Below are 27,718 nucleotides of genomic sequence, written 5' to 3' on the forward strand. Positions count from 1 at the left end.
GCTTAACAAGCTTACATCAAAAATCGATATCCCTACCTCGCATTGATGATCTCTTCGATCAATTACAAGGCGCATCTTACTTTTCAAAGATTGATCTACGATCTGGATATCATCAGCTTCGTGTACATGAAGAAGACATTCCCAAGACAGCGTTCCGTACTCGTTATGGACATTACGAGTTCACAGTCATGCCATTTGGTTTGACTAATGCTCCTGCTGTTTTCATGGACTTAATGAATAGGGTCTGCAAGCCTTATTTAGATAAGTTCATCATCGTTTTCATTGACGACATTTTGATATATTCTAAAACGCGAGCTGATCATGAGCAACATCTTCGTCTTACATTGGAACTCCTAAAGAAAGAACAACTTTTCGCCAAATTCTCCAAGTGTGAATTTTGGCTTAAAGAGGTTCAATTCTTAGGACATATTGTCAACGAACAAGGTATTCATGTAGATCCCTCCAAGATCAGTGCGATTAAGAATTGGGATACACCTACTACCCCTACTGAAGTTCGTTCTTTTCTTGGTCTAGCGGGTTATTACCGCCGCTTCATAGAAAATTTCTCGAAGATTGCAGTTCCTCTAACTGCTCTAACTCAGAAGAACAAGCCATTTGATTGGGGAGTCAAACAAGAGGAAGCGTTTCAGACTTTGAAACAAAAGCTTTGCGACGCACTTGTCCTAACATTGCCTGAGGGCAATGATGATTTCGTCGTTTATTGTGACGCATCTAAATTAGGGCTTGGCTGCGTCCTGATGCAAAGAAACAAAGTCATAGCATACGCATCAAGGCAGTTGAAGATACATGAGAAAAACTACACCACTCATGATCTTGAGTTGGGTGCAGTTGTCTTCGCTCTTAAAATCTGGAGACACTACTTGTACGGTACAAAATGTGTGGTTTTCACAGACCACAAGAGTCTTCAACACATCTTCAACCAGAAAGAACTCAACATGAGGCAAAGACGTTGGGTTGAACTTCTAAACGACTACGACTGCGAGATTCGCTACCATCCTGGTAAGGCGAATGTCGTAGCCGATGCATTAAGTCGCAAGGAACGTACTAAGCTTCATTGTGTACGTGTCCAATCTGTTATTCAAACCGATATCCAAGCCCGTATTTCTCAGGCCCAACAAGCTTGTGTTTCACAAGGTTTAATGGATAAGGAATTTCCTTATCACATAACACCTGCTCTTGAACTGAAAGACAATGGATCGTACTATTTCATGGACCGTTTGTGGGTCCCAAGCCAAGATAATCTTCGTACCTTGCTTATGGATGAAGCCCATAAGTCTCGTTATTCCATTCATCCTGGCTCAGATAAGATGTATAAGGATCTTCGTATTCAGTATTGGTGGCCTGGTATGAAGAAAGACATTGCCTTATACGTATCCAAATGCCTTACATGCCTTAAGGTTAAGGCTGAACATCAGCGTCCTTCTGGTTTATTGGAGCAACCAGAGATCCCGGTTTGGAAATGGGAAAACATTACTATGGATCTCATTACTAAACTCCCGCGCACAAAGAAAGGTCACGATGCCATCTGGGTAGTCGTTGATCGTCTTACCAAGTCAGCACATTTCTTGCCAATCCGTGAGGATTATTCAGCTGACAGACTTGCTCAAATCTACGTAGATGAAATTGTAGCTAGACATGGTGTTCCTTTGAGCATCATTTCTGACAGAGATGCTCGTTTCACTTCTCATTTCTGGAGAACCATGCAATCTGCTATGGGGTCTCAACTCAATTTAAGCACAGCTTATCATCCGCAAACGGATGGTCAATCTGAAAGAACAATCCAGACACTGGAGGATATGCTTAGAGCTTGTGTGATAGACTTTGGTGGTAGTTGGGATTCACATCTTCCATTGATTGAATTCTCCTACAACAACAGTTATCACTCCAGCATCAACATGGCTCCTTTCGAGGCTCTCTATGGTCGAAAATGTCGTTCACCACTCTGCTGGAATGAGATTGGCGAGGCTCAACTTACTGGACCTGCCCTCATTTTGGAGACAACAGAAAAGGTAAAGAAAGTTCGTGATAACCTTCAGACAGCTAGAAGCCGTCAGAAGAATTACGCGGACCAAAAACGCAAACCCTTGGATTTTCAAGTCGGTGATCGTGTATTACTTAAGGTCTCACCTTGGAAAGGTGTGATCAGATTTGGAAAGAAAGGAAAACTTGCACCTAGATATGTTGGACCATTCAAGATCGTCGAAAGAATCGGTAAGGTAGCCTACAGACTTGAGTTACCTCCTGAACTTGGAAATGTTCATCCAACCTTTCACGTATCCAATCTCAAGAGGTGTTTAGCTGATGAAAACCTCCACATACCGCTTGACGAAATTCGTGTTGATGAAACACTAAAATTTGTTGAGAAACCGGTAGAAATCATGGAACGTGAAGTCAAGTGGCTCAAACGCAAGCGCATTCCTTTGGTCAAGGTTCGTTGGGAATCTAAGCGTGGACCCGAGTTTACTTGGGAACGTGAAGACCAAATGAAGGCAAAATATCCGCATCTTTTTCAATCAGTTTCCTCTAAATAAATTTCGGGACGAAATTTCCACAAGTAGGGGAGACTGTAACATTTGTGCCTGTAATCATCGTGAACAGTTCAATTATCAATAAAATAATGTAATTTGATCCCAATGTTTGTTTCATTGTGTTTTACATTTTTCATGTTTTGACTTTTATTCAATTCCAAACTCTACATCGCTTTCTGGAGCATTATACGCAAACTGATGCGTAAACGTACTCAGTTTAATGCGACAAATACTCCGGAACATCAACATACACTCAACATACCTTAAATAACCTTTACATAACTTAGAAATAAGTTTTGAAGGCTTTGGTATAGCAAAAACAAGTTAATTCGCTTACAGGGACTAAACTTGACAAACTGCGAAAGTATGCCAATTTGAACTGTAACGAACATTCCGGAACATGTCCATAAGTTAAACATACCATAAATATCCTTTAAATAGCTTAGAAATAGGCTTTGAGAAGTCTGGTATGCTAAAACAAACTTTTGGATCATTCAGGGACTAAAAGTGTCAAAAAGTGCCTAAGTTTGCACTTTTGCGCATAACTTACGTTCTGAATACATCCGGACATCCAAAAATTTATGTAAGCATCCTTATATTATGCCTTAGTATTTGGCATGAGAAAAATCCATTCGTCGCGTCATTTGGATCGTCTTTCACGCTTATGCGCATTCCGTCGTAATTAAGCGAACATCGCGATCGTACGGCCAAACGAACCGACATCCGACATATTTTTGGGCATGTTTCATGTCCACAATGTTTAGGCATCATTTTAGGGCCTTAAAGATGACTTTTCAGGTCTTAAAAGGGCTGGAAATGGCTTAAAAACGCAACAGGGGCCAAAAGTGTAAATTCTGCAAGTGGGCAGATCAGAGGACTTCAGGCGACCCGCGTAAGGATTGCCCAAACTTGAGGCGGGGCGCGTGAGACTGTCAGACAGAAGATTTTGCATTTAATGCAGAATCTGGCCTTTCGTTCGATCAAAGGGCGATGCCTTTTCACCCAAATGAAGGGCCAAGGGTCAAATACACTGAATCTAACCCCTGGACACGTGTACGCACGAGATCAAAGCACGTTATTCGATAAAACGATCCTAACGGTTCCACCTTTCCTATAAATACCCCCCCCCCCTTTTTGTGTAAAAACCCACAAATCAGATCTAAATGCTCTAAGTTGATGCTTATGCTTCATACCTGAGCTATTGGATCTTGATTAGCACTCGGGGACCCTCCGTAAGTCTTCTTTCACTCTTTTATTCGCTTTTCGAGTCCGAAAGTCAACGTTTTGTTGACTTTCTGCATTGACCAGCTTATGGTCGATGCGAAGTTCATGGAACTTCATAACGTGAGCGTGATCACGATGGTCATGGTCCGTAGTGACCATACCTACTGATCACCACGCTATCTAGGCTCGGTGACGAGTCGTAGTTTCGGCCAAAATGTGCATTCTTGCATATTTTGTAACCAAACTACTCGTGGGCATCAAAGCCGTTTGTTTTGATGTCAAACCTGTTTCTAAACTTAGTTAAGCATGTTCTAACATGCTTAGCTCGTCACTTTTAGTTTAGTGCTTATATAGGGTCGTAAGGTAAGCGATCTAAACCATCGCTTATGCTTTCGAACCCGACCCTTTTGGTCGGTCATTAGGATCCGACCAAACATATTAGGTGACCATAGCTATAACCTTCCGAGGTTATACCTTGTGGTCACGATGTTAGGCGTTCCGAGCGCGTTCTACGCGAACGACGCGTTAGGGTAGCATAAGCTACCTAAACGGGTCGTGATGGACCGTAAGCACTTAGATTAGGTTTCATTTTAGTATGTGGGCTTTGTTAAGCCATATTACACGAGTCTCCATACTCGTTTGGTTTACAAACCCGCGTACTGTCCGATCCTTCCGATTTGGTCCGGTATATTAACATAGCTACCAATTAGGTGCCGTTGATATTCCTTGACCTCTCGCATTACCTGGTTATTTCACAAGAACAACAAAGCAACCTCAGGTGAGTACATAGAACCCCATCTTTTACTGTTTTCCAAACTGTTTTGGGGTGAAACACATGTGCCTATCTGTTACTTTCATGCTTTCCATGTTTTCACATCGTATATCTGCTATGCTCATTAGTACATTATAGTACATGATTTCACTACATTTTATGCTATGTATGCCCATTGTGTGCGTACTTAGTACATTGATTTACATAACATTTTTGCTGCATATGCTTACTCAGCATATGGGCACATCGATTTACATGAACATTTCTGTTGCATATGTTTACTCAGCATATGGACACATTGATTTACATAAACATTTCTGTTGCATATGTTTACTCAGCATATGGACACATTGATTTACATGGACATTTCTGCTTCGTATGTTTACTTAGCATACTTAGTACTTTGTTTACATCACATGCCTTCATTTTGTTATGACATTTGGTTTGTTTAACATGGGACAATACATTCATTAACATTGATCACGCCGTTCGTTAGTAGGTAGTGGTACCATAGGAATTGACAACTCCCATTCCTGAAGTCCTGGGTTTGATAGGACTGGAAGGAATGACCGAATTCGATATACATAACTTAGATAAACCTTTAATTTGTTTAAGGGTTTATCGCCGCAGTCTCAAGGCTTGGATGTATGCATAGTTTACAATACCACATAAATGTTAATATCAATAGAGCATGCATTTCCCGCAGAACATCACGCTGATTTAAACCACGTTTTACTTCAACGACTTGTTTTGTGCATATGGTTTAAGTTGATACATTTCGCTTACCATACATGATACATTTTGGGATTTCACATTACATGGTTTACATTGAACATAAACACGTCGACATTGACATATACGTTTGGTGGTTTACATTTGAACATAAACATTTGACATGGTTTACAATAACACTTGACATTTGGTTTACACATGAACAATTTACATGGTGGATTGGTTTGGGTAAATGATTTAAGTAACGTGGCGTATGTAATATGATACAAACATGGTGGATACGCCGCTGGTACTTCCTATATATAAATGTTTGTATAATGTTACATATCGTGGCGTTATCTAAGTCATTTCAGTTTAGACACATTACATTTTACATAAATAACATATTCTTCACAAGACATTATTTTCACAAACAACTTATCTTATTCAACTCATTTTACTTGGTTATTCGTTTAACCTTGCACTTATCTATACATATCGTTTGATGTTATCGTTTTTCAAATGGTTTACAAAGCAAAACAAATTACAAGGTTCATGACTGACTGTTATTAAACATTTCTTTAAGCTCAAGTCATGAATCCCATTTTCACAAAAACTATGTATCTCACAGGCATTTTTATGCTGACGTACCTACTTTCACATGTGTTTTCAGGAGCTATTCCATAGGATGATGTTCATGACACTAGGGCGGACCTGTGCCTTAGAGCCTAAAAATGAAGTTTGAACTAGCTTAATTATGTTTTGATTTCCGTACTCTCTTTCCAAGACAATGTAACACCTTTGTTTATAAATAAAATACAACTTGTATGCCATGGTTATGAAACAATTTAATTCTGTTCACAACACTCCCCGGCGTTTCCGCCGCGGTTGCATGTTATACGCGGCCGGGGTGTGACAGTATCGTTATAAGGATGAGAACTTGTACGTTTAATAGTTGACTTTCTAGAAAGTCAACAAATATGAGAATAGTATGGTAGGCTTCCTAACACGAATATAAGACTTGAGAACTCATACGGTACATGTTATATCATTATGTGTTGTGTATGATGACATGTAGAATTATATGAGCTTGAAAAGATGTGATTGTTGATCTATGCCTTATGTTGTTAAAAATTTGATTAATGAAAGTTTAATGTAATGTATGAATTAGAAATGATGGATGATATGTATGAGTTTGTATGCTAACAAAGAATATGGATGTGGTGACATGAAAGGATAGGAACTACATTAACACGTACTCAAGCTTGGAAGGCTAACGGGTCAAGATGAGGCAAGGAAGCGGCTACGAACACGGATGCACAAGGTAAGTGATTTCCGGAATTACTTCTTAATTTGTTAACTAAGGTTGCGTTCTAGTTAATTAGCATAATGGTTGAGACAAATAATGGATGGGTGGTATGAAACCAACGATTTTGCTAAGTAGATGTAATGGGTCAAAAATGAGGTCTTGATGTTATAATGAAACGAAGAATAAGAAGTGTCTACGGAATGGTAACCGGGTGACGGGTAGGATTGGGCATAAGCACGTTAATGGGTGATTGGAAGTGCGGATAATGTAAAGGTTTTATAGCTATAATGTTCTTGTAAGTTCTGGGCTAAATCCGAATGTGTTGCTGAAGAAAATATGAACGGGTCAAACAAGTCATAAATGAATAATAAGTCGATAGTTCACAAGTTAAGAATTTCCTTAATTCGGATATGGGATTTCAAGTCCACATGGTAGAATGCGAATTTACAAGCATGTAGGAAGAAACAGGAGGTTAAACGGGTAAACGGTTCAAAAGATACGCACGTTTTAGTGCGTACGGACGACGAAACGAATCTGAAGAAAACTGCAGATTCTAGAGGGCGTCGCCGACGGGTGGGGGGCCGTCGCCGACGGGCAAGGGAAAAACCATTTTTGTGCTGACGGGTTAATTTCCTGTCTACGGGTTTTTGGGCTACGGGTAAATGCAAGGCCCGTCGCCGACGGCCCTAGGGGCGTCGACAACGGCCTTCCCAAGTCCCAAAAGCTGAAACTTCGTTATTTAAGTTATTTGACGTACCGTGGGCTTCGGTTTGATATCCGTGGACTACGGCGGACTTTCCAAACATGGTTCTGATGGTTCTTAAATGTTGATAGGCCAAAAAGCTAAGACTAAGACCCATATTAATAACATATGATTATGTAAGAGGTACGTGTGATCTAGTACATGATCGTTAAAGTATGTGCGTATGTATAAAGATAGGTATAAGTATATGCGTGTGTGTAAAGATCGCGGGGAGGTATGTTCATATGTAGATGTGTATGTATGCATGCAAATAGAGACATGAATGTAGGTACGTATGTAGAAGTGTATAGATATGTACGAGAATATGCACATATGTAACAATGTAGGAAGGGTATGTATGTGTGTAGATGTGTATATACGTATGTATAAAGTTATGTATAGAATATGCGTGTATGTTAAGATGTAGGAGAGATATGTTCGTATGTAGATGTGTATGTTGTGACAACTCGAAATTTAGAACTTTTCGGTGTAACTTGCTTGTACGTTATGTGACTAGTTAAAATGATAACGTGAACCTTTTTATGTGATAAGTGCTTTGTTATGTGTGTATTGTATATATTTGTGTACGTGTTATATGTGAACCGAGAACCCGACACGAAACAACAAGGACCCGACTCGAGACCATGTGGTCTCGAGTGAACCGTAACCATTAGGCCGGTTTGGGCCTTTGGCCGGTTGGGCCATTGGGCCGTAAACCCCCACTCGAAACCCACTAAGGGTGCACACACTTGGAACTCGACTATATATATACCATACCTTAGTTAGTTCTTGCCATTTGTTGAACATTACACACACACACTCTCCTACTTCTCTCTCTCACCTAAACTCTAGAACACAAACACACTCCACCATTCTTGGATCTTTGGACTTGGATCGGCTCACACACACACCCGGTTGGAAGCCTTTCACACACCCTCGAAACCCATAACCGGTTAGTGTTCTTAATGCTTTGTTAAATGTTAGTGTGTTTATGTTATGTTTGTAAGATGAGATTATGTGACAATATGTTAAGATGAGTTATACATAATGTTTTGAAAAGAAATCGGTTCATGAATGTTTCTTGTTATGAGTGGAACTATACATATTTGATGTTGAAAATAGATTCATTGTATGTTAAAAATGAATGATGAAATCGGGTTGCACTTGTGATGAAATCGGACATATATGGAAACCGAGTTGTGTGTTATGTTTAGTGTTTTGATGCTTGTTCATAGTTTTGGTTGAATAAGTGATTAATAGGTTATGAACTTGATGAACATAAGTTTGAATATGTGAAGAACACTTTGAATGATAGTTGAAGATTGAAAACCCTTGTGATTTTGATCCATCTTTGACTAATAACCTGATTAGGAAATATGTTAGTGGAATTCTATTGGTTATTTCCGGATTTGGGCCTGATTATACTGTACCATTAATCTGACCATCTGCATCAACACGTGAACTTGAAAACGACTGTTACCGACTCGCAATCACCCGGTTACGACTCGCAACCACAGCGTGATGACTCGAGACCACGCGGTTGCGACTCGCAACCATAACAGGACAAGCCGAAACCACAGGTTACGAGTCCCGTTGCGACTCGAGACCTCAGCATGATGAATCGAAACCATGGTTGCGACACCAGTTGCGACTCGCAACCATCCATGATCAACACACAGCATGACTCGAGACCATGCTTGCGAGTCCGGTTGCGACTCGAGACCACACTTTTGGGCCTTAGTTAATGGGCCAGACTGATGGGCTTCTGTGTTAACTGCTTTTACGTGTTTGGGCCTAAGTAGTTGGGCTGAACTTGTGAACCGTATGTGCTTCTATTGACTGTTAACTGTTACTGCTAAACGTGCTTGCCAAACGTGTTGAACATTTGTACACTACTTGGTTCGAATCTGATTATACGTGATATCCGTGTTAGGACGTTATTGACTACTTGCGACTTGATTGACTTTCTGTGATTAACTGCCGAGCAAACCAAGGTGAGTTCACACCCTTTACAAAGCATGGGATTCCCTGGGTTGGGAACGGGGTTAAGGAACGTGGTTCCTCGTCTACCTTGGGTAGGACGTCAGTGGTTCAGGAATGTGATTCCTCGTCCGGATGGACGGATAAACGTACTAGACTAAAACTCTATCACGAAGTCCCTCCTTTTTGTATCGACTAATCGCCGGGCCAATGGCGAGCGGGTCATTAGTTAGATAGCGCTATTTAGGTCTGACAAGCCTCACACCGTGCCGCAGAGGACGGGCGTGAACTAATGGATCTGGGGCACGTCAATGATGATAGACATTGATGTTTTCAGGGCACATAAACATGACTACAGTCAGCAATCGATACGGTAACGAGTCTAGTATACACATGGGGTAGCCCCCACGGCTGGAGAGCCAGATGATGTACATGGGGTAGCCCCACGGCCGAAATGCCTGATAACTACATGGGGTAGCCCCCACGGCCGGAGTGCCGGAGTAACTGGGAACGAACTAGTCACGTTTTTAAAACTATGGGGTAACCCCCACGGCAGGACGCCAGATAAAGTAAACTGTTTTCGAAACAACTAAAACGAACGCCCACCCGTGAACTCACTCAACTAGTTGTTGACTCGTTACTACATGCTTTGCAGGACCATAGGTACTCAGTGGGAGCTTGCATGGAGGAGGATCGTTGTGGGACAGGGATTGCTACAAGACTATGTTAAACTTGAAACTTTTGAACTTATGTTACAACTTTAAACTTATGCTTCCGCTTGCAACTTAAACTTAATTGTTTTGGAACACCAATCGTGATGGTTAAACTTTTATAACTACTTATATGCCTGTTCAGTATGATTGGTGGCTGGATCCTGGTCAGTCACGCCTCCAAGCGGTAGTACTCCGCAGGTGGGATTTTGGGGGTGTGACAGATTGGTATCAGAGCCATTGGTTATAGTGAGCTTGGTTTTAATAAAGGAGAAACGTTTTTGTTAAAACCAGACTATAACCGGTTTAGTGCTCAACGGTCCACAACGACACTTCGCTCCTCATGCAAGGCTCGACGTTCTAGGTAATATGATGTATGTATATTGCCTACTTGCTAGTTACGTAGTACATTGCTCATGGTATGCTTGATTAGTATAGCTATTGTTGTTTGAACACGTGCGTGCTTACTCTGTCCTACTATCGTGCTTTCGCGAACCTCTCTCACACGTATTACTCTTGTTATGAAGAAACATGTCTGGACGCGTTAACATGACACAAGCCCAGTTGACGGCTTTGATCAACGAACGAGTTGCCGCAGCGCTCGCAGCTGCACGCGCAGGAGGTATATCCTGCAGTCCGAAATTGTTCTAGGATCGTTTGGATCCTACTCTCGTGAACCAACCTTTGTGTTAAACTCTGTCTTTTCTTCCACCTACCTTAGGTCAGGCACCGGTGTGCACTTTTAAGACCTTTATGGACTGTCGACCCACAACTTTTAGCGGCACTGAAGGAGCAGTAGGTCTCCTACACTGGTTTGAGAAACTGGAGTCTGTGTTCGAAATGTGCGAATGCCCTGAAGCGCGCAGGGTGAAGTATGCTACTGGTACTCTCGAGGGTTTGGCCCTCACGTGGTGGAATGCTCAAGTGCAGATGTTAGGGTTGGTTGCTGCCAACGCCACCCCATGGGAAACTTTCAAGGAAATGATCAGGGAGGAATACTGCAGTCGTGACGACATTCACAAACTGGAAGATGAGTTCTACAATCTTAAGATGTCAGGGTCAGAGATTGAAGCATACACTAAGAGATCGCATGAGCTTGCCTTGTTGTGTCCTACTATGGTGGATCCTCCGTATAAGCGAATTGAACTCTATCTCAAGGGCTTGGTGCCAGAGATCCAAAGTCATGTGACTTCAGCGAGGTTGACTACTATCCAGCAGGTTGTACAGTTGGCTCACCGTCTCACTGACCAAGCGGTGGAGCAGAACAAGTTACCAAAGCGTATAGGTGCTGCAACTACTTCTGGTGCTACTAGTGGGGATAAACGGAAATGGGATGGAACTTCAAGCAGGGGTTCAACTTCAGTGCAAACTCAGTCTCAGCAGAGAAAGACGGATGATCACAAGAGCCCCGGTCAGCAGTCATCTAGTGGTCAAAGTCATGGTGGATACAAGGGGAATCACCCCAAGTGCAATCGTTGCGGCCTACACCACAGTGGGCCATGCACCAGGGGCAACTGTCATCGATGCAACAAGCCTGGTCATGTTGCAAAGGATTGCAGGAGCGCATATCCTGTCAATCAGAATCGTCAGCAACCTCAGCAGAACCAGCGACAGCAGCAGGGTAACAACAAAGGGTGCTTTCAGTGTGGAGCTGAAGGCCACTTCAAGAAAGATTGTCCCCAACTGAACCAGAACAACAACAACAACAATCAGGGGAATGGTAACAATGGGAACAACAACAATGGTGCTAGGGGACGAGTGTTCGTGATTGGTCAAGGTGAAGCAAGGAATGATCCCAACGTGGTGACGGGTAAGTTCCTTCTCGACGACTTTTATGTTACAGTCTTATTTGATTCGGGTGCCGATACTAGCTATGTGTCACTAGAAGTTAGTAAGATGCTTAAGCGTATTCCTACACCCCTGAGCGACAAGCACACAGTAGAGCTAGCTAATGGTAAGAGTTTGGAAGCCTCACACGTAGTCAAGGGTTGCCAGCTTATTCTCGCTAACCAGACTTTCTCTATCGATCTTATTCCTATTGTCTTGGGTAGTTTCGACGTTGTCATTGGGATGGATTGGTTATCCCAACACCGAGCAGAGATTCTTTGCAACGAGAAGATCTTTCGTATTCCTGGTTTTGGTAGTGAACCTCTCATGATTCGTGGCGACAAGAGAAGTGCTGTTGAGAACATCATCTCTCTTCTTAAGGCCCAGAAATGCTTACGAAAGGGCCACACTGCGATTTTGGCTTTAGTTACTGATACCACAGAGAAAGAGAAGAAGCTAGAAGATTTTCCGGTTGTACGCGACTATCCTGAGGTATTCCCTGAGGAATTACCTGGTCTTCCGCCCCATCGCCAAGTCGAGTTTCAGATTGATCTAGCTCCTGGAGCCGCGCCTGTAGCCCGTGCACCTTATCGTTTAGCGCCATCAGAATTGGAAGAACTCTCCACGCAACTACAAGAACTCTTAGATAAAGGTTTTATTCGTCCTAGCTCATCGCCTTGGGGAGCTCCGGTGTTATTTGTGAAGAAGAAGGATGGTACCTTCAGAATGTGTATCGACTATCGTGAACTCAACAAAGTAACCGTGAAGAATCGTTATCCTCTACCGCGTATTGACGACTTGTTCGACCAGTTGCAGGGGTCGAGTTACTACTCAAAGATCGATCTGAGATCGGGATATCACCAGTTGAGAGTTCGGGAAGAGGATGTCTCTAAAACGGCCTTTAGGACTCGATATGGGCACTATGAGTTTCTGGTCATGCCGTTTGGGCTGACGAACGCACCGGCAGTTTTTATGGATTTGATGAACCGAGTTTGCAAACCGTACCTGGACAAGTTTGTTATAGTCTTTATCGACGACATCCTGATCTATTCTAAGAGCAAAGAAGAGCACGAACAACATCTACGACTTATTTTGGAACTCCTCCGGAAGGAACAGCTTTACGCGAAATTCTCGAAATGCGACTTCTGGCTTCGTGAAGTCCATTTCCTAGGGCATGTGGTGAACAAGGATGGGATTCACGTTGATCCATCCAAAGTGGACTCTATTAAGAACTGGCCTGCGCCTCGCACACCAAAGGAGATTCGCCAATTCTTGGGATTGGCAGGTTACTACAGGAGATTCATTAAGGATTTTTCTAAGATCGCGCAGCCTCTCACTTTGTTAACACAGAAAGGCGTTGTTTATCATTGGGGAAATGCACAAGAGTTAGCTTTTCAGCATCTAAAGGATAGACTTTGTAGTGCACCTATCCTTTCACTGCCAGAGGGCACAGAAGATTTTGTGGTTTACTGTGATGCATCAATTCAAGGTCTTGGTTGTGTATTGATGCAACGAGATAAAGTCATAGCTTACGCCTCACGACAACTTAAAGTTCACGAGAAGAACTACACGACGCATGATTTAGAGCTGGGAGCTGTTGTTTTCGCACTTAAGTTATGGCGGCATTACCTTTACGGAACCAAGTGCGCCATCTACACTGACCACAGGAGTCTAGAGCACATATTCAAGCAGAAGGAACTGAATATGCGGCAGCGACGATGGGTCGAGCTGCTGAATGATTACGAGTGCTCTATCAGGTATCACCCGGGCAAGGCCAATGTTGTGGCAGACGCCCTCAGTCGGAAGGACACTACGCCTAAGCGCGTAAGAGCTCTACAACTCACGATCCATTCTAGTCTACCTTCGCAAATACGAGCTGCTCAGATAGAAGCACTGAAACCAGAAAACGTTAGAGCTGAAGCCCTACGCGGGTCAAGGCAACGCTTAGAACAGAAGGAAGACGGTGCTTATTATGTAACAGGACGCATTTGGGTCCCACTCTACGGCGACTTACGCGAACTTGTGATGGATGAAGCGCACAAATCTCGCTACTCGGTACACCCTGGTTCGGACAAGATGTACCACGATATCAAAACTACGTATTGGTGGCCTAGCATGAAGGCCCACATAGCAACTTATGTCAGCAAGTGTTTGACTTGTGCACGAGTAAAGACGGAATATCAGAAACCTTCAGGCCTACTTCAGCAACCAGAGATACCACAATGGAAATGGGAGCAAATTTCCATGGATTTCGTTACTGGCTTACCTAGATCACAGCGCGGAAACGATACTATCTGGGTGATCGTGGATCGACTCACGAAATCCGCACACTTTTTGGCAATCAAGGAAACGGATAAGTTCTCCACTCTGGCGGAAATATACCTCAAGGAAGTTGTTTCGAGGCACGGGGTGCCCACTTCTATTATCTCTGATCGAGATGCACGTTTTACTTCGGAACTGTGGCAGGCAATGCACAAGTCTTTTGGCTCACGTTTAGATATGAGCACAGCGTATCACCCACAGACGGACGGGCAGTCCGAGCGAACTATTCAGACATTAGAAGACATGCTTCGCGCTTGTGTAATCGACTTTGGCAACAGCTGGGAAAGGCATCTGCCACTCGTGGAATTTTCGTATAATAACAGCTACCACACCAGCATTAAAGCTGCTCCGTTTGAGGCATTGTACGGACGTAAATGCCGGTCACCCCTCTGTTGGGCAGAGGTGGGGGATAGTCAAATCACTGGTCCAGAACATGTGGTAGACACTACTGAGCGGATTGCTCAAATACGACAACGCATGGCGGCCGCTCGTGACCGTCAGAAGGCATACGCCGATAAGGGCAGGAAACCACTCGAGCTCCAGGTTGGGGAGCGGGTATTACTCAAAGTTTCACCCTGGAAGGGTGTGGTTCGTTTTGGTAAACGCGGCAAACTCAACCCACGATACGTTGGACCTTTTGAAATTCTTGAGAAAATAGGCAAGGTGGCCTACAGACTGAAATTACCAGCAGAACTCGGTGCAGTTCACAACGTTTTCCATGTGTCAAATCTGAAGAAGTGTCTGTCAGATGAGACGCACGTAGTTCCTCTGAAGGAACTCACGATCGACGAACAGTTGAAATTCGTCGAAGAACCTGTCGAGATCACGGACCGGGATGTTAAGGTCCTCAAGAGCACTAGAATACCTCTTGTTCGAGTTCGTTGGAACTCACGTCGCGGCCCAGAGTTTACCTGGGAGCGCGAAGATCGGATGAAACAAAAGTATCCCCAACTGTTTGAGAACAGTACAAACGCTACTGAGGCTGAAGCTACGGAATTTCGGGACGAAATTCCAGATCAACGGGGGGTGGATGTGACACCCCAGGATAACCGGGAAAACCTTACAACTTGACTAGCTTCCTCAGTGAGTGCCATCAAATTTCGGGACGAAATTTCTTTCAACTTGGGGATGATGTGACAACTCGAAATTTAGAACTTTTCGGTGTAACTTGCTTGTACGTTATGTGACTAGTTAAAATGATAACGTGAACCTTTTTATGTGATAAGTGCTTTGTTATGTGTGTATTGTATATATTTGTGTACGTGTTATATGTGAACCGAGAACCCGACACGAAACAACAAGGACCCGACTCGAGACCATGTGGTCTCGAGTGAACCGTAACCATTAGGCCGGTTTGGGCCTTTGGCCGGTTGGGCCATTGGGCCGTAAACCCCCACTCGAAACCCACTAAGGGTGCACACACTTGGAACTCGACTATATATATACCATACCTTAGTTAGTTCTTGCCATTTGTTGAACATTACACACACACACTCTCCTACTTCTCTCTCTCACCTAAACTCTAGAACACAAACACACTCCACCATTCTTGGATCTTTGGACTTGGATCGGCTCACACACACACCCGGTTGGAAGCCTTTCACACACCCTCGAAACCCATAACCGGTTAGTGTTCTTAATGCTTTGTTAAATGTTAGTGTGTTTATGTTATGTTTGTAAGATGAGATTATGTGACAATATGTTAAGATGAGTTATACATAATGTTTTGAAAAGAAATCGGTTCATGAATGTTTCTTGTTATGAGTGGAACTATACATATTTGATGTTGAAAATAGATTCATTGTATGTTAAAAATGAATGATGAAATCGGGTTGCACTTGTGATGAAATCGGACATATATGGAAACCGAGTTGTGTGTTATGTTTAGTGTTTTGATGCTTGTTCATAGTTTTGGTTGAATAAGTGATTAATAGGTTATGAACTTGATGAACATAAGTTTGAATATGTGAAGAACACTTTGAATGATAGTTGAAGATTGAAAACCCTTGTGATTTTGATCCATCTTTGACTAATAACCTGATTAGGAAATATGTTAGTGGAATTCTATTGGTTATTTCCGGATTTGGGCCTGATTATACTGTACCATTAATCTGACCATCTGCATCAACACGTGAACTTGAAAACGACTGTTACTGACTCGCAATCACCCGGTTACGACTCGCAACCACAGCGTGATGACTCGAGACCACGCGGTTGCGACTCGCAACCATAACAGGACAAGCCGAAACCACAGGTTACGAGTCCCGTTGCGACTCGAGACCTCAGCATGATGAATCGAAACCATGGTTGCGACACCAGTTGCGACTCGCAACCATCCATGATCAACACACAGCATGACTCGAGACCATGCTTGCGAGTCCGGTTGCGACTCGAGACCACACTTTTGGGCCTTAGTTAATGGGCCAGACTGATGGGCTTCTGTGTTAACTGCTTTTACGTGTTTGGGCCTAAGTAGTTGGGCTGAACTTGTGAACCGTATGTGCTTCTATTGACTGTTAACTGTTACTGCTAAACGTGCTTGCCAAACGTGTTGAACATTTGTACACTACTTGGTTCGAATCTGATTATACGTGATATCCGTGTTAGGACGTTATTGACTACTTGCGACTTGATTGACTTTCTGTGATTAACTGCCGAGCAAACCAAGGTGAGTTCACACCCTTTACAAAGCATGGGATTCCCTGGGTTGGGAACGGGGTTAAGGAACGTGGTTCCTCGTCTACCTTGGGTAGGACGTCAGTGGTTCAGGAATGTGATTCCTCGTCCGGATGGACGGATAAACGTACTAGACTAAAACTCTATCACGAAGTCCCTCCTTTTTGTATCGACTAATCGCCGGGCCAATGGCGAGCGGGTCATTAGTTAGATAGCGCTATTTAGGTCTGACAAGCCTCACACCGTGCCGCAGAGGACGGGCGTGAACTAATGGATCTGGGGCACGTCAATGATGATAGACATTGATGTTTTCAGGGCACATAAACATGACTACAGTCAGCAATCGATACGGTAACGAGTCTAGTATACACATGGGGTAGCCCCCACGGCTGGAGAGCCAGATGATGTACATGGGGTAGCCCCACGGCCGAAATGCCTGATAACTACATGGGGTAGCCCCCACGGCCGGAGTGCCGGAGTAACTGGGAACGAACTGGTCACGTTTTTAAAACTATGGGGTAACCCCCACGGCAGGACGCCAGATAAAGTAAACTGTTTTCGAAACAACTAAAACGAACGCCCACCCGTGAACTCACTCAACTAGTTGTTGACTCGTTACTACATGCTTTGCAGGACCATAGGTACTCAGTGGGAGCTTGCATGGAGGAGGATCGTTGTGGGACAGGGATTGCTACAAGACTATGTTAAACTTGAAACTTTTGAACTTATGTTACAACTTTAAACTTATGCTTCCGCTTGCAACTTAAACTTAATTGTTTTGGAACACCAATCGTGATGGTTAAACTTTTATAACTACTTATATGCCTGTTCAGTATGATTGGTGGCTGGATCCTGGTCAGTCACGCCTCCAAGCGGTAGTACTCCGCAGGTGGGATTTTGGGGGTGTGACATATGTATGCATGTGTGTAGAGATGTACGAATGTAGGTGCGTATGTGGAAGTGTATGTATGTATATATGTGAAAGTATAGAAATGTGTGTGCGTATGCAAATGTGTATTAGTGTATGTATAGGAGTACGTGTGATCGTAGACATGAATGTAGGAACGCATGAAAGTAGGTACATGTGTAGAAGTGTATTGGTGAATATATGAAGATACGAATGAACGCAGGCATGTATGTTTTGAGGTATGGGGGTATGCGCGGGTACATGTAAGTATGTATGTACGTATGATGTGTGTGTAGTATGTGACCAAAAGTGCACATACGGATGTGCGTAGGTACGACGTAGTATTAATTGTACATGAGGGAATGGGGCTTGTATATATGTGTACATAGCCTTAATATGTTTGAGCACTAAGTTACTAATCATGTGCCTTGAGAATGAAATGAGATTTGCAGGTATGCTATGGTAGTCCATCGTGAAGTTTTGAGGAATTGGAATGCAAGATTGTACTCGGAAGGATAATCGAAAAGTCTGGCACACATAGAAAGATTGCGGCGTGGTCAATTAATTATGTATGATAGATTATGAATGTAGATTGTCAAATTTTAATGATGTGCATGTTTGTGGTGAATGTAGGTTACACGGTCTATCGTCGGTTTAAAGTATTGGAGGATTGAAGATCGAGTCAAGGGCAAAAATTGTACGGGAAGAGTAGTCATGTAGCTCAAACGCGTATATGTAATTGATGTGAAAATTCAGAACGAACGATGTAAACCCTTTAATTAACTTTAAAAATTTCTAGTAACAAACCCCAAGTATGATACATGACTAAGATAGAAAGAAATTTTAAAGGCCCAAAATTTTCCGCTGCGTCATTTTTATGTTATTACGTGTTAGGGTGTTTCAAGTTGGTATCAGAGCCTGGTTTGAGAGAATCAAGTAATAGAAAGTAAATGCTTGAACTCAAACCGGTGTGCTCTCGTAATCAAGAACCCGTACAATCCAAGACTCGATCGAGGCCTAAATGCAAAGGCGAATGTAGGTATGTATTAAATTATGTATTTGAAGGAAACTAATAGTGTGTTATGTGCAAGGTAAGCTTAAGAGTTTGAAGAGGATGATCCGTGAATACAGAATAGGATGAACGCTAAGGCGGGCAAAGGTGCAAATAGGCAAATTAACCCCAGGTACACACTACTAATATGTATGAGTACCGATGTCAAAAGAAAAAGGAAGGGGTCTCCTTGGGAGGGTAATTATTAAACGAAAGACAATGATGTGGTCTTGGGGAAGTTTTAGAAATGTGCACGAAACTGAAACCCATTTCTCGGGCATAAGGCGATGATTACACGAAGGCACGAAACTAGTGTGTGAATTGCGCACCTGGCCAGTACGCAAGAAGCATATGACGTTCGTGAGACCGTGGTAATTATTGCAGATATGTCCGGTAGAACTGGGTAGCAGGTGGGCGCTATGTTGTAGCGAATGCGAAATAGCAAATCCATTGCGGATTTGGTTATGCTAACGAAGGTTATGAAAAGTTATGCGAGTCGACCGGTTCTAGCGAACAAGTCGAATAAGAATGAGCTACCATCCGTTTTGAACGGGTGATTTTGAATGCACTAATGAATGCTAGAAGCTTAATCCGTTATACGGATTGAAAGAAGAAGTTATGATTAAAAGCGAAAAACCCAACTACTTGAGTAGTGGAATATGTATGCTCAACTCTCGTTGAGAGTGTTTATGCCAAACCCAATTATTTGGGTAGTGGAATATGTATGCTTAACTCTCATTGAGAGTGTTTATGCCAAACCCAATTATTTGGGTAAGTGGAATGTGTATGCTTAACTCTCCTTGAGAGTGTTTATGCCGAAACCCAATTAATTGGGTAATCGAATGTGTATGCTTAACTCTCATTGAGAGTGTTTATGCCGAACCCCATTTACTTGGGTAGTTGAATGTGTAAGGAAGAAGAAAACTCATATATGGATAGAACTAAAATGAAGTAATTATGATTCGACAACTAAGATGACTAACCTTAAAACCTAGTTGCTGAAGGTAGGTAAACTTTAAGTTTTTGTTAAACACATGTAAGAAAGAAAAGGTACGAATGATATGTTTGAAACCGCTAGAAGGATTCAAACATAGAAGGAATGAAGGGTATGGAAGTTACGTTTAAATACGTGGGACGGATTTAAAACATAAAAGGATGTAATGATTGCCTTTATAAGTAAGCATTAATATAAGTTGGAATATATAGGAACGATGAACTTTTACTAACCGGTCAAGGAAATGAGAAGGTTACATGGAAGTATGGCATGGAAAGTATAGATTTGATAAGAAGAAGTCAAACATAGAATAGTTGTGTTTAATGGAAATGAGAAAGGTTTCGGGGACGAAACCTTCTTTAAGGGGGGTAGATTTGTAACACCCCAAAACTCGTATTATTAATACGTAGGTACGTTGCCATGTTAATTAAATGAAATACAATAACTAGGTTATTAAACTTAGTTAAAAGCCTAACAAAATAAGTAAAGGAATGAAACTTGTGGCAACTATGATGGTGTGACAAACTTGAGGGACTAGAATTGCCAAATGTGAAATTGAATTTAATTAAAACAAAAATCACACACACACAAGGAGTGTGTGTGCGTGAGATCGATCATGGGAAGAGGAAGAAAGGGGTGAAACCCTAATTCAAGAAAATCATCAAATTGAGAGGGAAATTCACCTCGGATCTAATGCATGTACATGAATTCATGATCATCTAGCCCTATAAATCACTTGGTAAGTTGTAATTTATGATTTGGTAATTTCGTATGAAGTGGGTTATGATGGAGTCACGAATTAGTATGAATTGGGTCTGAATATATGTTATAAGCATCATATAGAACATGAATTATACAAGATTTTGATGTCATTTGATGCTTTGACATAAAACCCACTTGTAGTGGTAAGGATGGTGATATGAATGAATTATCCATGTTCAATTCTTGTGTAATTTTGATGTATGATGTGGTATATGATGAATTCTTGTTAGATAAATTGAGCATGATATGAGTTACTTGATGTTTAGTGGTGTTGATGAATGAAATCATGAAGTTGGAAGTGAGGCATGAAATACTTGTACATTATGCTTAGATAGTGGTATGCACACCAAGTGTTTGATGAAATGTCTAGGTGAGATTTCTAGATGAGATTGAATGCATGTAATGGATGAAAATGTATAATATTTGGATGTCATGTAATTGGTTATAATTGAACATGAGAAATATATTTTAGATGAAATACATGTATGATTTTTTTTGGTTGGTTATATGATTTGGTAAAAAGGTGTGCATTAGGAGGTTGTACTCTAGGCTGAAGTGGTATGATGTTCATCATATGTTTGAATAATTTCTTAATTGAAATCATGGAGTAAATGTACACTAAATGAGAAGCATATGAGATTTGTATAAAGGAGTAATATTGGAACGATATTGGTTTAGCTAATCTGTGTTATAGTATTAGTTGTAGAGACATGAAAATGCTAGTATGAATGAAATGTATTACATATATGTGTGTGTAAGTAATTATATGCGCGTACGTGTGTCCTAGAACATGAGTATGAAATGCATATAGTGTTATTAGTATGGTTAACTTTATCAACGTAACCGTATCGTTATAAGGATGAGAACTTGTACGTTTAATAGTTGACTTTCTAGAAAGTCAACGAATGTGAGAATAGTATGGTAGGCTTCCTAACACGAATATAAGACTTGAGAACTCATACGGTACATGTTATATCATTATGTGTTGTGTATGATGACATGTAGAATTATATGAGCTTGAAAAGATGTGATTGTTGATCTATGCCTTATGTTGTTAAAAATTTGATTAATGAAAGTCTAATGTAAGGTATGAATTAGAAATGATGGATGATATGTATGAGTTTGTATGCTAACAAAGAATATGGATGTGGTGACATGAAAGGATAGGAACTACATTAACACGTACTCAAGCTTGGAAGGCTAACGGGTCAAGATGAGGCAAGGAAGCGGCTACGAACACGGATGCGCAAGGTAAGTGATTTCCGGAATTACTTCTTAATTTGTTAAGTAAGGTTGCGTTCTAGTTAATTAGCATAATGGTTGAGACAAATAATGGATGGGTGGTATGAAACCAACGATTTTGCTAAGTAGATGTAATGGGTCAAAAATGAGGTCTTGATGTTATAATGAAACGAAGAATAAGAAGTGTCTACGGAATGGTAACCGGGTGACGGGTAGGATTGGGCATAAGCACGTTAATGGGTGAGTGGAAGTGCGGATAATGTAAAGGTTTTATAGCTATAATGTTCTTGTAAGTTCTGGGCTAAATCGAATGTGTTGCTGAAGAAAATATGAACGGGTCAAACAAGTCATAAATGAATAATAAGTCGATAGTTCACAAATTAAGAATTTCCTTAATTCGGATATGGGATTTCAAGTCCACATGGTAGAATGCGAATTTACAAGCATGTAGGAAGAAACGGGAGGTTAAACGGGTAAACGGTTCAAAAGATACGCACGTTTTAGTGCGTACGGACGACGAAACGAATCTGCAGAAAACTGCAGATTCTAGAGGGCGTCGCCGACGGGTGGGGGGCCGTCGCCGACGGGCAAGGGAAAAACCATTTTTGTGCTGACGGGTTAATTTCCTGTCTACGGGTTTTTGGGCTACGGGTAAATGCAAGGCCCGTCGCCGACGGCCCTAGGGGCGTCGGCGACGGCCTTCCCAAGTCCCAAAAGCTGAAACTTCATTATTTAAGTTAATTGACATACCGTGGGCTTCGGTTTGATATCCGTGGACTACGGCGGACTTTCCAAACATGATTCTGATGGTTCTTAAATGTTGATAGGCCAAAAAGCTAAGACTAAGACCCATATTAATAACATATGATTATGTAAGAGGTACGTGTGATCTAGTACATGATCGTTAAAGTATGTGCGTATGTATAAAGATAGGTATAAGTATATGCATGTGTGTAAAGATCGCGGGGAGGTATGTTCATATGTAGATGTGTATGTATGCATGCAAATAGAGACATGAATGTAGGTACGTATGTAGAAGTGTATAGATATGTACGAGAATATGCACATATGTAACAATGTAGGAAGGGTATGTATGTGTGTAGATGTGTATATACGTATGTATAAAGGTATGTATAGAATATGCTTGTATGTTAAGATGTAGGAGAGATATGTTCGTATGTAGATGTGTATGTATGCATGTGTGTAGAGATGTACGAATGTAGGTGCGTATGTGGAAGTGTATGTATGTATATATGTGAAAGTATAGAAATGTGTGTGCGTATGCAAATGTGTATTAGTGTATGTATAGGAGTACGTGTGATCGTAGACATGAATGTAGGAACGCATGAAAGTAGGTACATGTGTAGAAGTGTATTGGTGAATATATGAAGATACGAATGAATGCAGGCATGTATGTTTTGAGGTATGGGGTATGCGCGGGTACATGTAAGTATGTATGTACGTATGATGTGTGTGTGTAGTATGTGACCAAAAGTGCACATACGGATGTGCGTAGGTACGATGTAGTATTAATTGTACATGAGGGAATGGGGCTTGTATATATGTGTACATAGCCTTAATATGTTTGAGCACTAAGTTACTAATCATGTGCCTTGAGAATGAAATGAGATTTGCAGGTATGCTATGGTAGTCCATCGTGAAGTTTTGAGGAATTGGAATGCAAGATTGTACTCGGAAGGATAATCGAAAAGTCTGGCACACATAGAAAGATTGCGGCGTGGTCAATTAATTATGTATGATAGATTATGAATGTAGATTGTCAAATTTTAATGATGTGCATGTTTGTGGTGAATGTAGGTTACACGGTCTATCGTCGGTTTAAAGTATTGGAGGATTGAAGATCGAGTCAAGGGCAAAAATTGTACGGGAAGAGTAGTCATGTAGCTCAAACGCGTATATGTAATTGATGTGAAAATTCAGAACGAACGATGTAAACCCTTTAATTAACTTTAAAAATTTCTAGTAACAAACCCCAAGTATGATACATGACTAAGATAGAAAGAAATTTTAAAGGCCCAAAATTTTCCGCTGCGTCATTTTTATGTTATTACGTGTTAGGGTGTTTCACTAATCCGTATATATATCACCATTGCACTGATTTTCTTGACTGTATATCTCTTAAATGTCAACGTATACACGTGTGATTTAGTTTACGAAGATTTTTCAATGCTGAGAACCTCGATCAGAGAGTAAAAAAGGCGTAAGGTTCACAATGGTGTAAAACTAAAATGGGATATACCGGGCTATGATTCGAGTTACAGGAACTAGGGCCAAACCAACCAACCAAGAATGGAATCGTCGAGCGAAAACACTTGACAACCTCCTTGAAGCAGCTTTTCTTGCCACCAGACCTTTCTCCATCAATTAGGAATCTGATGCCGTCTCTAAACACAATCCTTAAATTGTAGCCATTTTTTGAGTGTTAATTTTTTAGTGTCTAATCAGTATATATATATATCACCATTACTCTTGATTTTCTTGACTGTATATCTCTTAAATGTCAACATATACACGTGTGATTTAGTTTACGAAGATTTTTCAATGCCGAGAACCTCGATCAGAGAGTAAAAAATGCGTAAGGTTCACAATGGTGTAAAACAAAAATGGGATATACCGGGCTAGGATTCGAGTTACATGAACAAGGGCCAAACCAACCACCCAAGAATGGAATCGTCGAGCGAAAGCACTTAACAACCTCTTGGAATCAGCTTTTCTTGCCACCAGACCTTTCTCCATCAATTAGGAATCTGATGCCGTCACTAAACATATTCCTTAAATTGTAGCCAGTTTTTGAGTGTTTATTTTTTGGTGTCTAATCCGCATATATATCACCATTGCACTGATTTTCTTGACTGTATATCTCTTAAATGTCAACGTATACACGTGTGATTTAGTTTACGAAGATTTTTCAATGCTGAGAACCTCGATCAGAGAGTAAAAAAGGCGTAAGGTTCACAATGGTGTAAAACTAAAATGGGATTTACCGGGCTATGATTCGAGTTACAGGAACTAGGGCCAAACCAACCAACCAAGAATGGAATCGTCGAGCGAAAACACTTGACAACCTCCTGGAAGCAGCTTTTCTTGCCACCAGACCTTTCTCCATCAATTAGGAATCTGATGCCGTCTCTAAACACATTCCTTAAATTGTAGCCATTTTTTGAGTGTTAAATTTTTAGTGTCTAATCAGCATATATATATATATATCACCATTGCTCTTGATTTTCTTGATTGTATATCTCTTAAATGTCAACATATACACGTGTGATTTAGTTTACGAAGATTTTTCAATGCCGAGAACTTCGATCAGAGAGTAAAAAAGGCGTAAGGTTCACAATGGTGTAAAACTAAAATGGGATATACCGGGCTAGGATTCGAGTTACTTGAACAAGGGCCAAACCAACCACCAACAATGGAATCGTCAAGCGAAAACAATTGACAACCTCCTGGAAGCAGCTTTTCTTGCCATCAGATCTTTCTTCATCAATTAGGAATCTGATGCTGTCACTAAACACATTCCTTAAATTGTAACCATTTTTTGAGTGTTTAATTTTTGGTGTCTAATCCGCATATATATCACCAATGCTCTTGATTTTCTTGAATGTATATCTCTTAAATGACAACACATACACGTGTGATTTAGTTTACCAAGATTTTTCAATGCCGAGAACCTGGACCAGAGAGTAAAAAAAAGGAGTAAGGTTCACAATGGTGTAAAACTAAAATGGGATATACCGGGCTTGGATTCGAGTTGCAGAAACAAGGGCCAAACCTACCACCCAAGAATGGAATCGTCGAGCGAAAACACTTGACAACCTCTTGGAAGCAGCTTTTTTTGCCACCAGACCTTTCTACTTCAATTAGGAATATGATGGCGTCACTAAACACATTCCTTAAATTGTAGCCATTTTTTGAGTGTTTATTTTTTGGTATCTAATCCGCGTATATATATATATATATATATATATATATATATATATATATATATATATATATATATATATATATCACCATTGCTCTTGATTTTCTTGACTGTATATCTCTTAAATGTCAACATATACACGTGTGATTTAGTTTACGAAGATTTTTCAATGCCGAGAACCTCGATCAGAGAGTAAAAAAAGAGTAAGGTTCACAATGGTGTAAAACTAAAATGGGATATACCGGGCTAGGATTCGAGTTACAGGAACAAGGGCCATACCAACCACCTAGAATGGAATCGTTGAGTGAAAACACTTGACAAACTCCTAGAAGAAGGTTTTCTTATCACCAGCCCTTTCTCCATCAATTAGGAATCTGATGTCGCCATTATCCCCGACCTTAACACTCCAATTGGGGACGCAAACCTCATCTTCACTCAAACCCTCAACATCCTTCCCCGACGAACCTTGAATAGGAGTCACTGTAACCTTCTTGCCCGAAGACTTGTTCTTACCAAGAACAATCAAATTCATCTCCTTTTCAGCATCAGGGCCTTGATCCCCAGAAACCTCGATGTCGTCACTCAAATCCACATGATCAGAAGAAGTGGATTGAGGAGCACTTTTCAGCATACGTCGAGCAGAGCAACGGGTCAAAGCCTTAGGAGCAGCTGTCTTGGTAAACCCTTCATATTTGGAACACTAACATACTCCACATCCTCAAACCTGTGTTCAGAGCCTCTAACAACTGTATCATCACCCGCTGCAACCTCAGCGTCCGTAAATGCAACATCTGACGTATCATCGCTTTTGACGAAATCCAATGCAGACATGACTGCAAAATCCATAACAAACAAAAATATATGGAAATAATCAAAAGGAATGTAAAAAAGCAAAACAGGTGAAATGCATACCCTGACCACTCCTCATAAGAACCGGATCCCGATCAGGCTTATCCCATAATTTGCTAATACCCAACAACACTAGCAAATGTTCATGAAAAGGCCAAACCCTTGAAGGACATTCCCGGATGGCCTTAAAAAACAACTATTTAATTCAGACTCAGAGGGTTCCGGTTCATTGAGAACAGCGTCTGGGTGTCTCCAAATCATCTTGAAAGGAACAATTGACTCTGAAACCCAAAAGAACCGGTCCTTCCAGGCACCAAGGGTGGTAACCATAGATGAAACCAAACAAGTATCGACTTTAGATGTTTCAAAAGTGAACCAATCATCGTTCTTCGCCAAACGGAAGAACCGGCGGAATGACAACAAAGTAGGATCATAGCCGGAGGCCCGACACAAAACCTCAAAATGTAAAACCCTAGCCAAACCCTGAGGATGGATTTGACCAAACGAGAATCGGTAATATTCCAAAACATTCAACACAAAAATTGAGAATGGATGACGGAGATTGGAGAATTCGAAATGACGACAATACAAAGCAATCGATCCAGAGGGACATTGATCAATGGATTTGTCATAACCCGGTGCAACCGGATTGTATTTTAAACCAATACCCCACTCAATGCAAAACGCCTCTACCTCCTCTTGAGTGAGACGAGAATAACTGACCGAAAGGTCCTTACGAGCACCTATGATAAGCGATTAAAATGAAGAACAGAAAAAATGAAGAAGGAAGGATGATGACCAACCTGAATGTAAGAAGGGATCGATGGAACGCTTGGAGAAGATAATGAAAAAGTTATTAAGTGTAAATAGAAAAGAGATACATAATAAAGAAGGAAGTTATTAGTACACAAGAGACAATCAAAACCGCCGCCTACGATAACTGCCACCCATCACATCAGTTGTCATTTCAAAATTCAAAAACTCAACTGCTTAGGAACCCTCGAAGCCTTGAAGCCTTTAAGCAATGAAAAGCAATGTGTAAAGTCAGAGGCATTTGAGTATACACCCCCAAACACCTCTGACTTGGGGGGCTGATGACGGGGGTAACTCAATCCTCAATAATATGACTAAAACACATAACAGCCTAA

At 41.3% G+C, this 27,718-nt stretch overlaps 1 long non-coding RNA gene across 1 annotated transcript in view; it reads left to right on the forward strand.

The window, feature by feature from the left end:
* LOC118482118 overlaps nt 1-18,314 on the forward strand; it is a 29,793-nt gene extending 11,479 nt beyond the window's left edge. Inside the window, exons 2-3 of the long non-coding RNA XR_004867312.1 lie at nt 6,497-6,580; nt 18,182-18,314. This is a non-coding gene — a long non-coding RNA (uncharacterized LOC118482118). The remainder of the gene's footprint in view (nt 1-6,496; nt 6,581-18,181) is intronic.
* The last annotated feature ends 9,404 nt before the right edge of the window (nt 18,315-27,718 follow it).

Source organism: Helianthus annuus, chromosome 9 (assembly GCF_002127325.2).
Source record: "Helianthus annuus cultivar XRQ/B chromosome 9, HanXRQr2.0-SUNRISE, whole genome shotgun sequence".
In the NCBI taxonomy this organism is placed as follows: domain Eukaryota; kingdom Viridiplantae; phylum Streptophyta; class Magnoliopsida; order Asterales; family Asteraceae; genus Helianthus; species Helianthus annuus.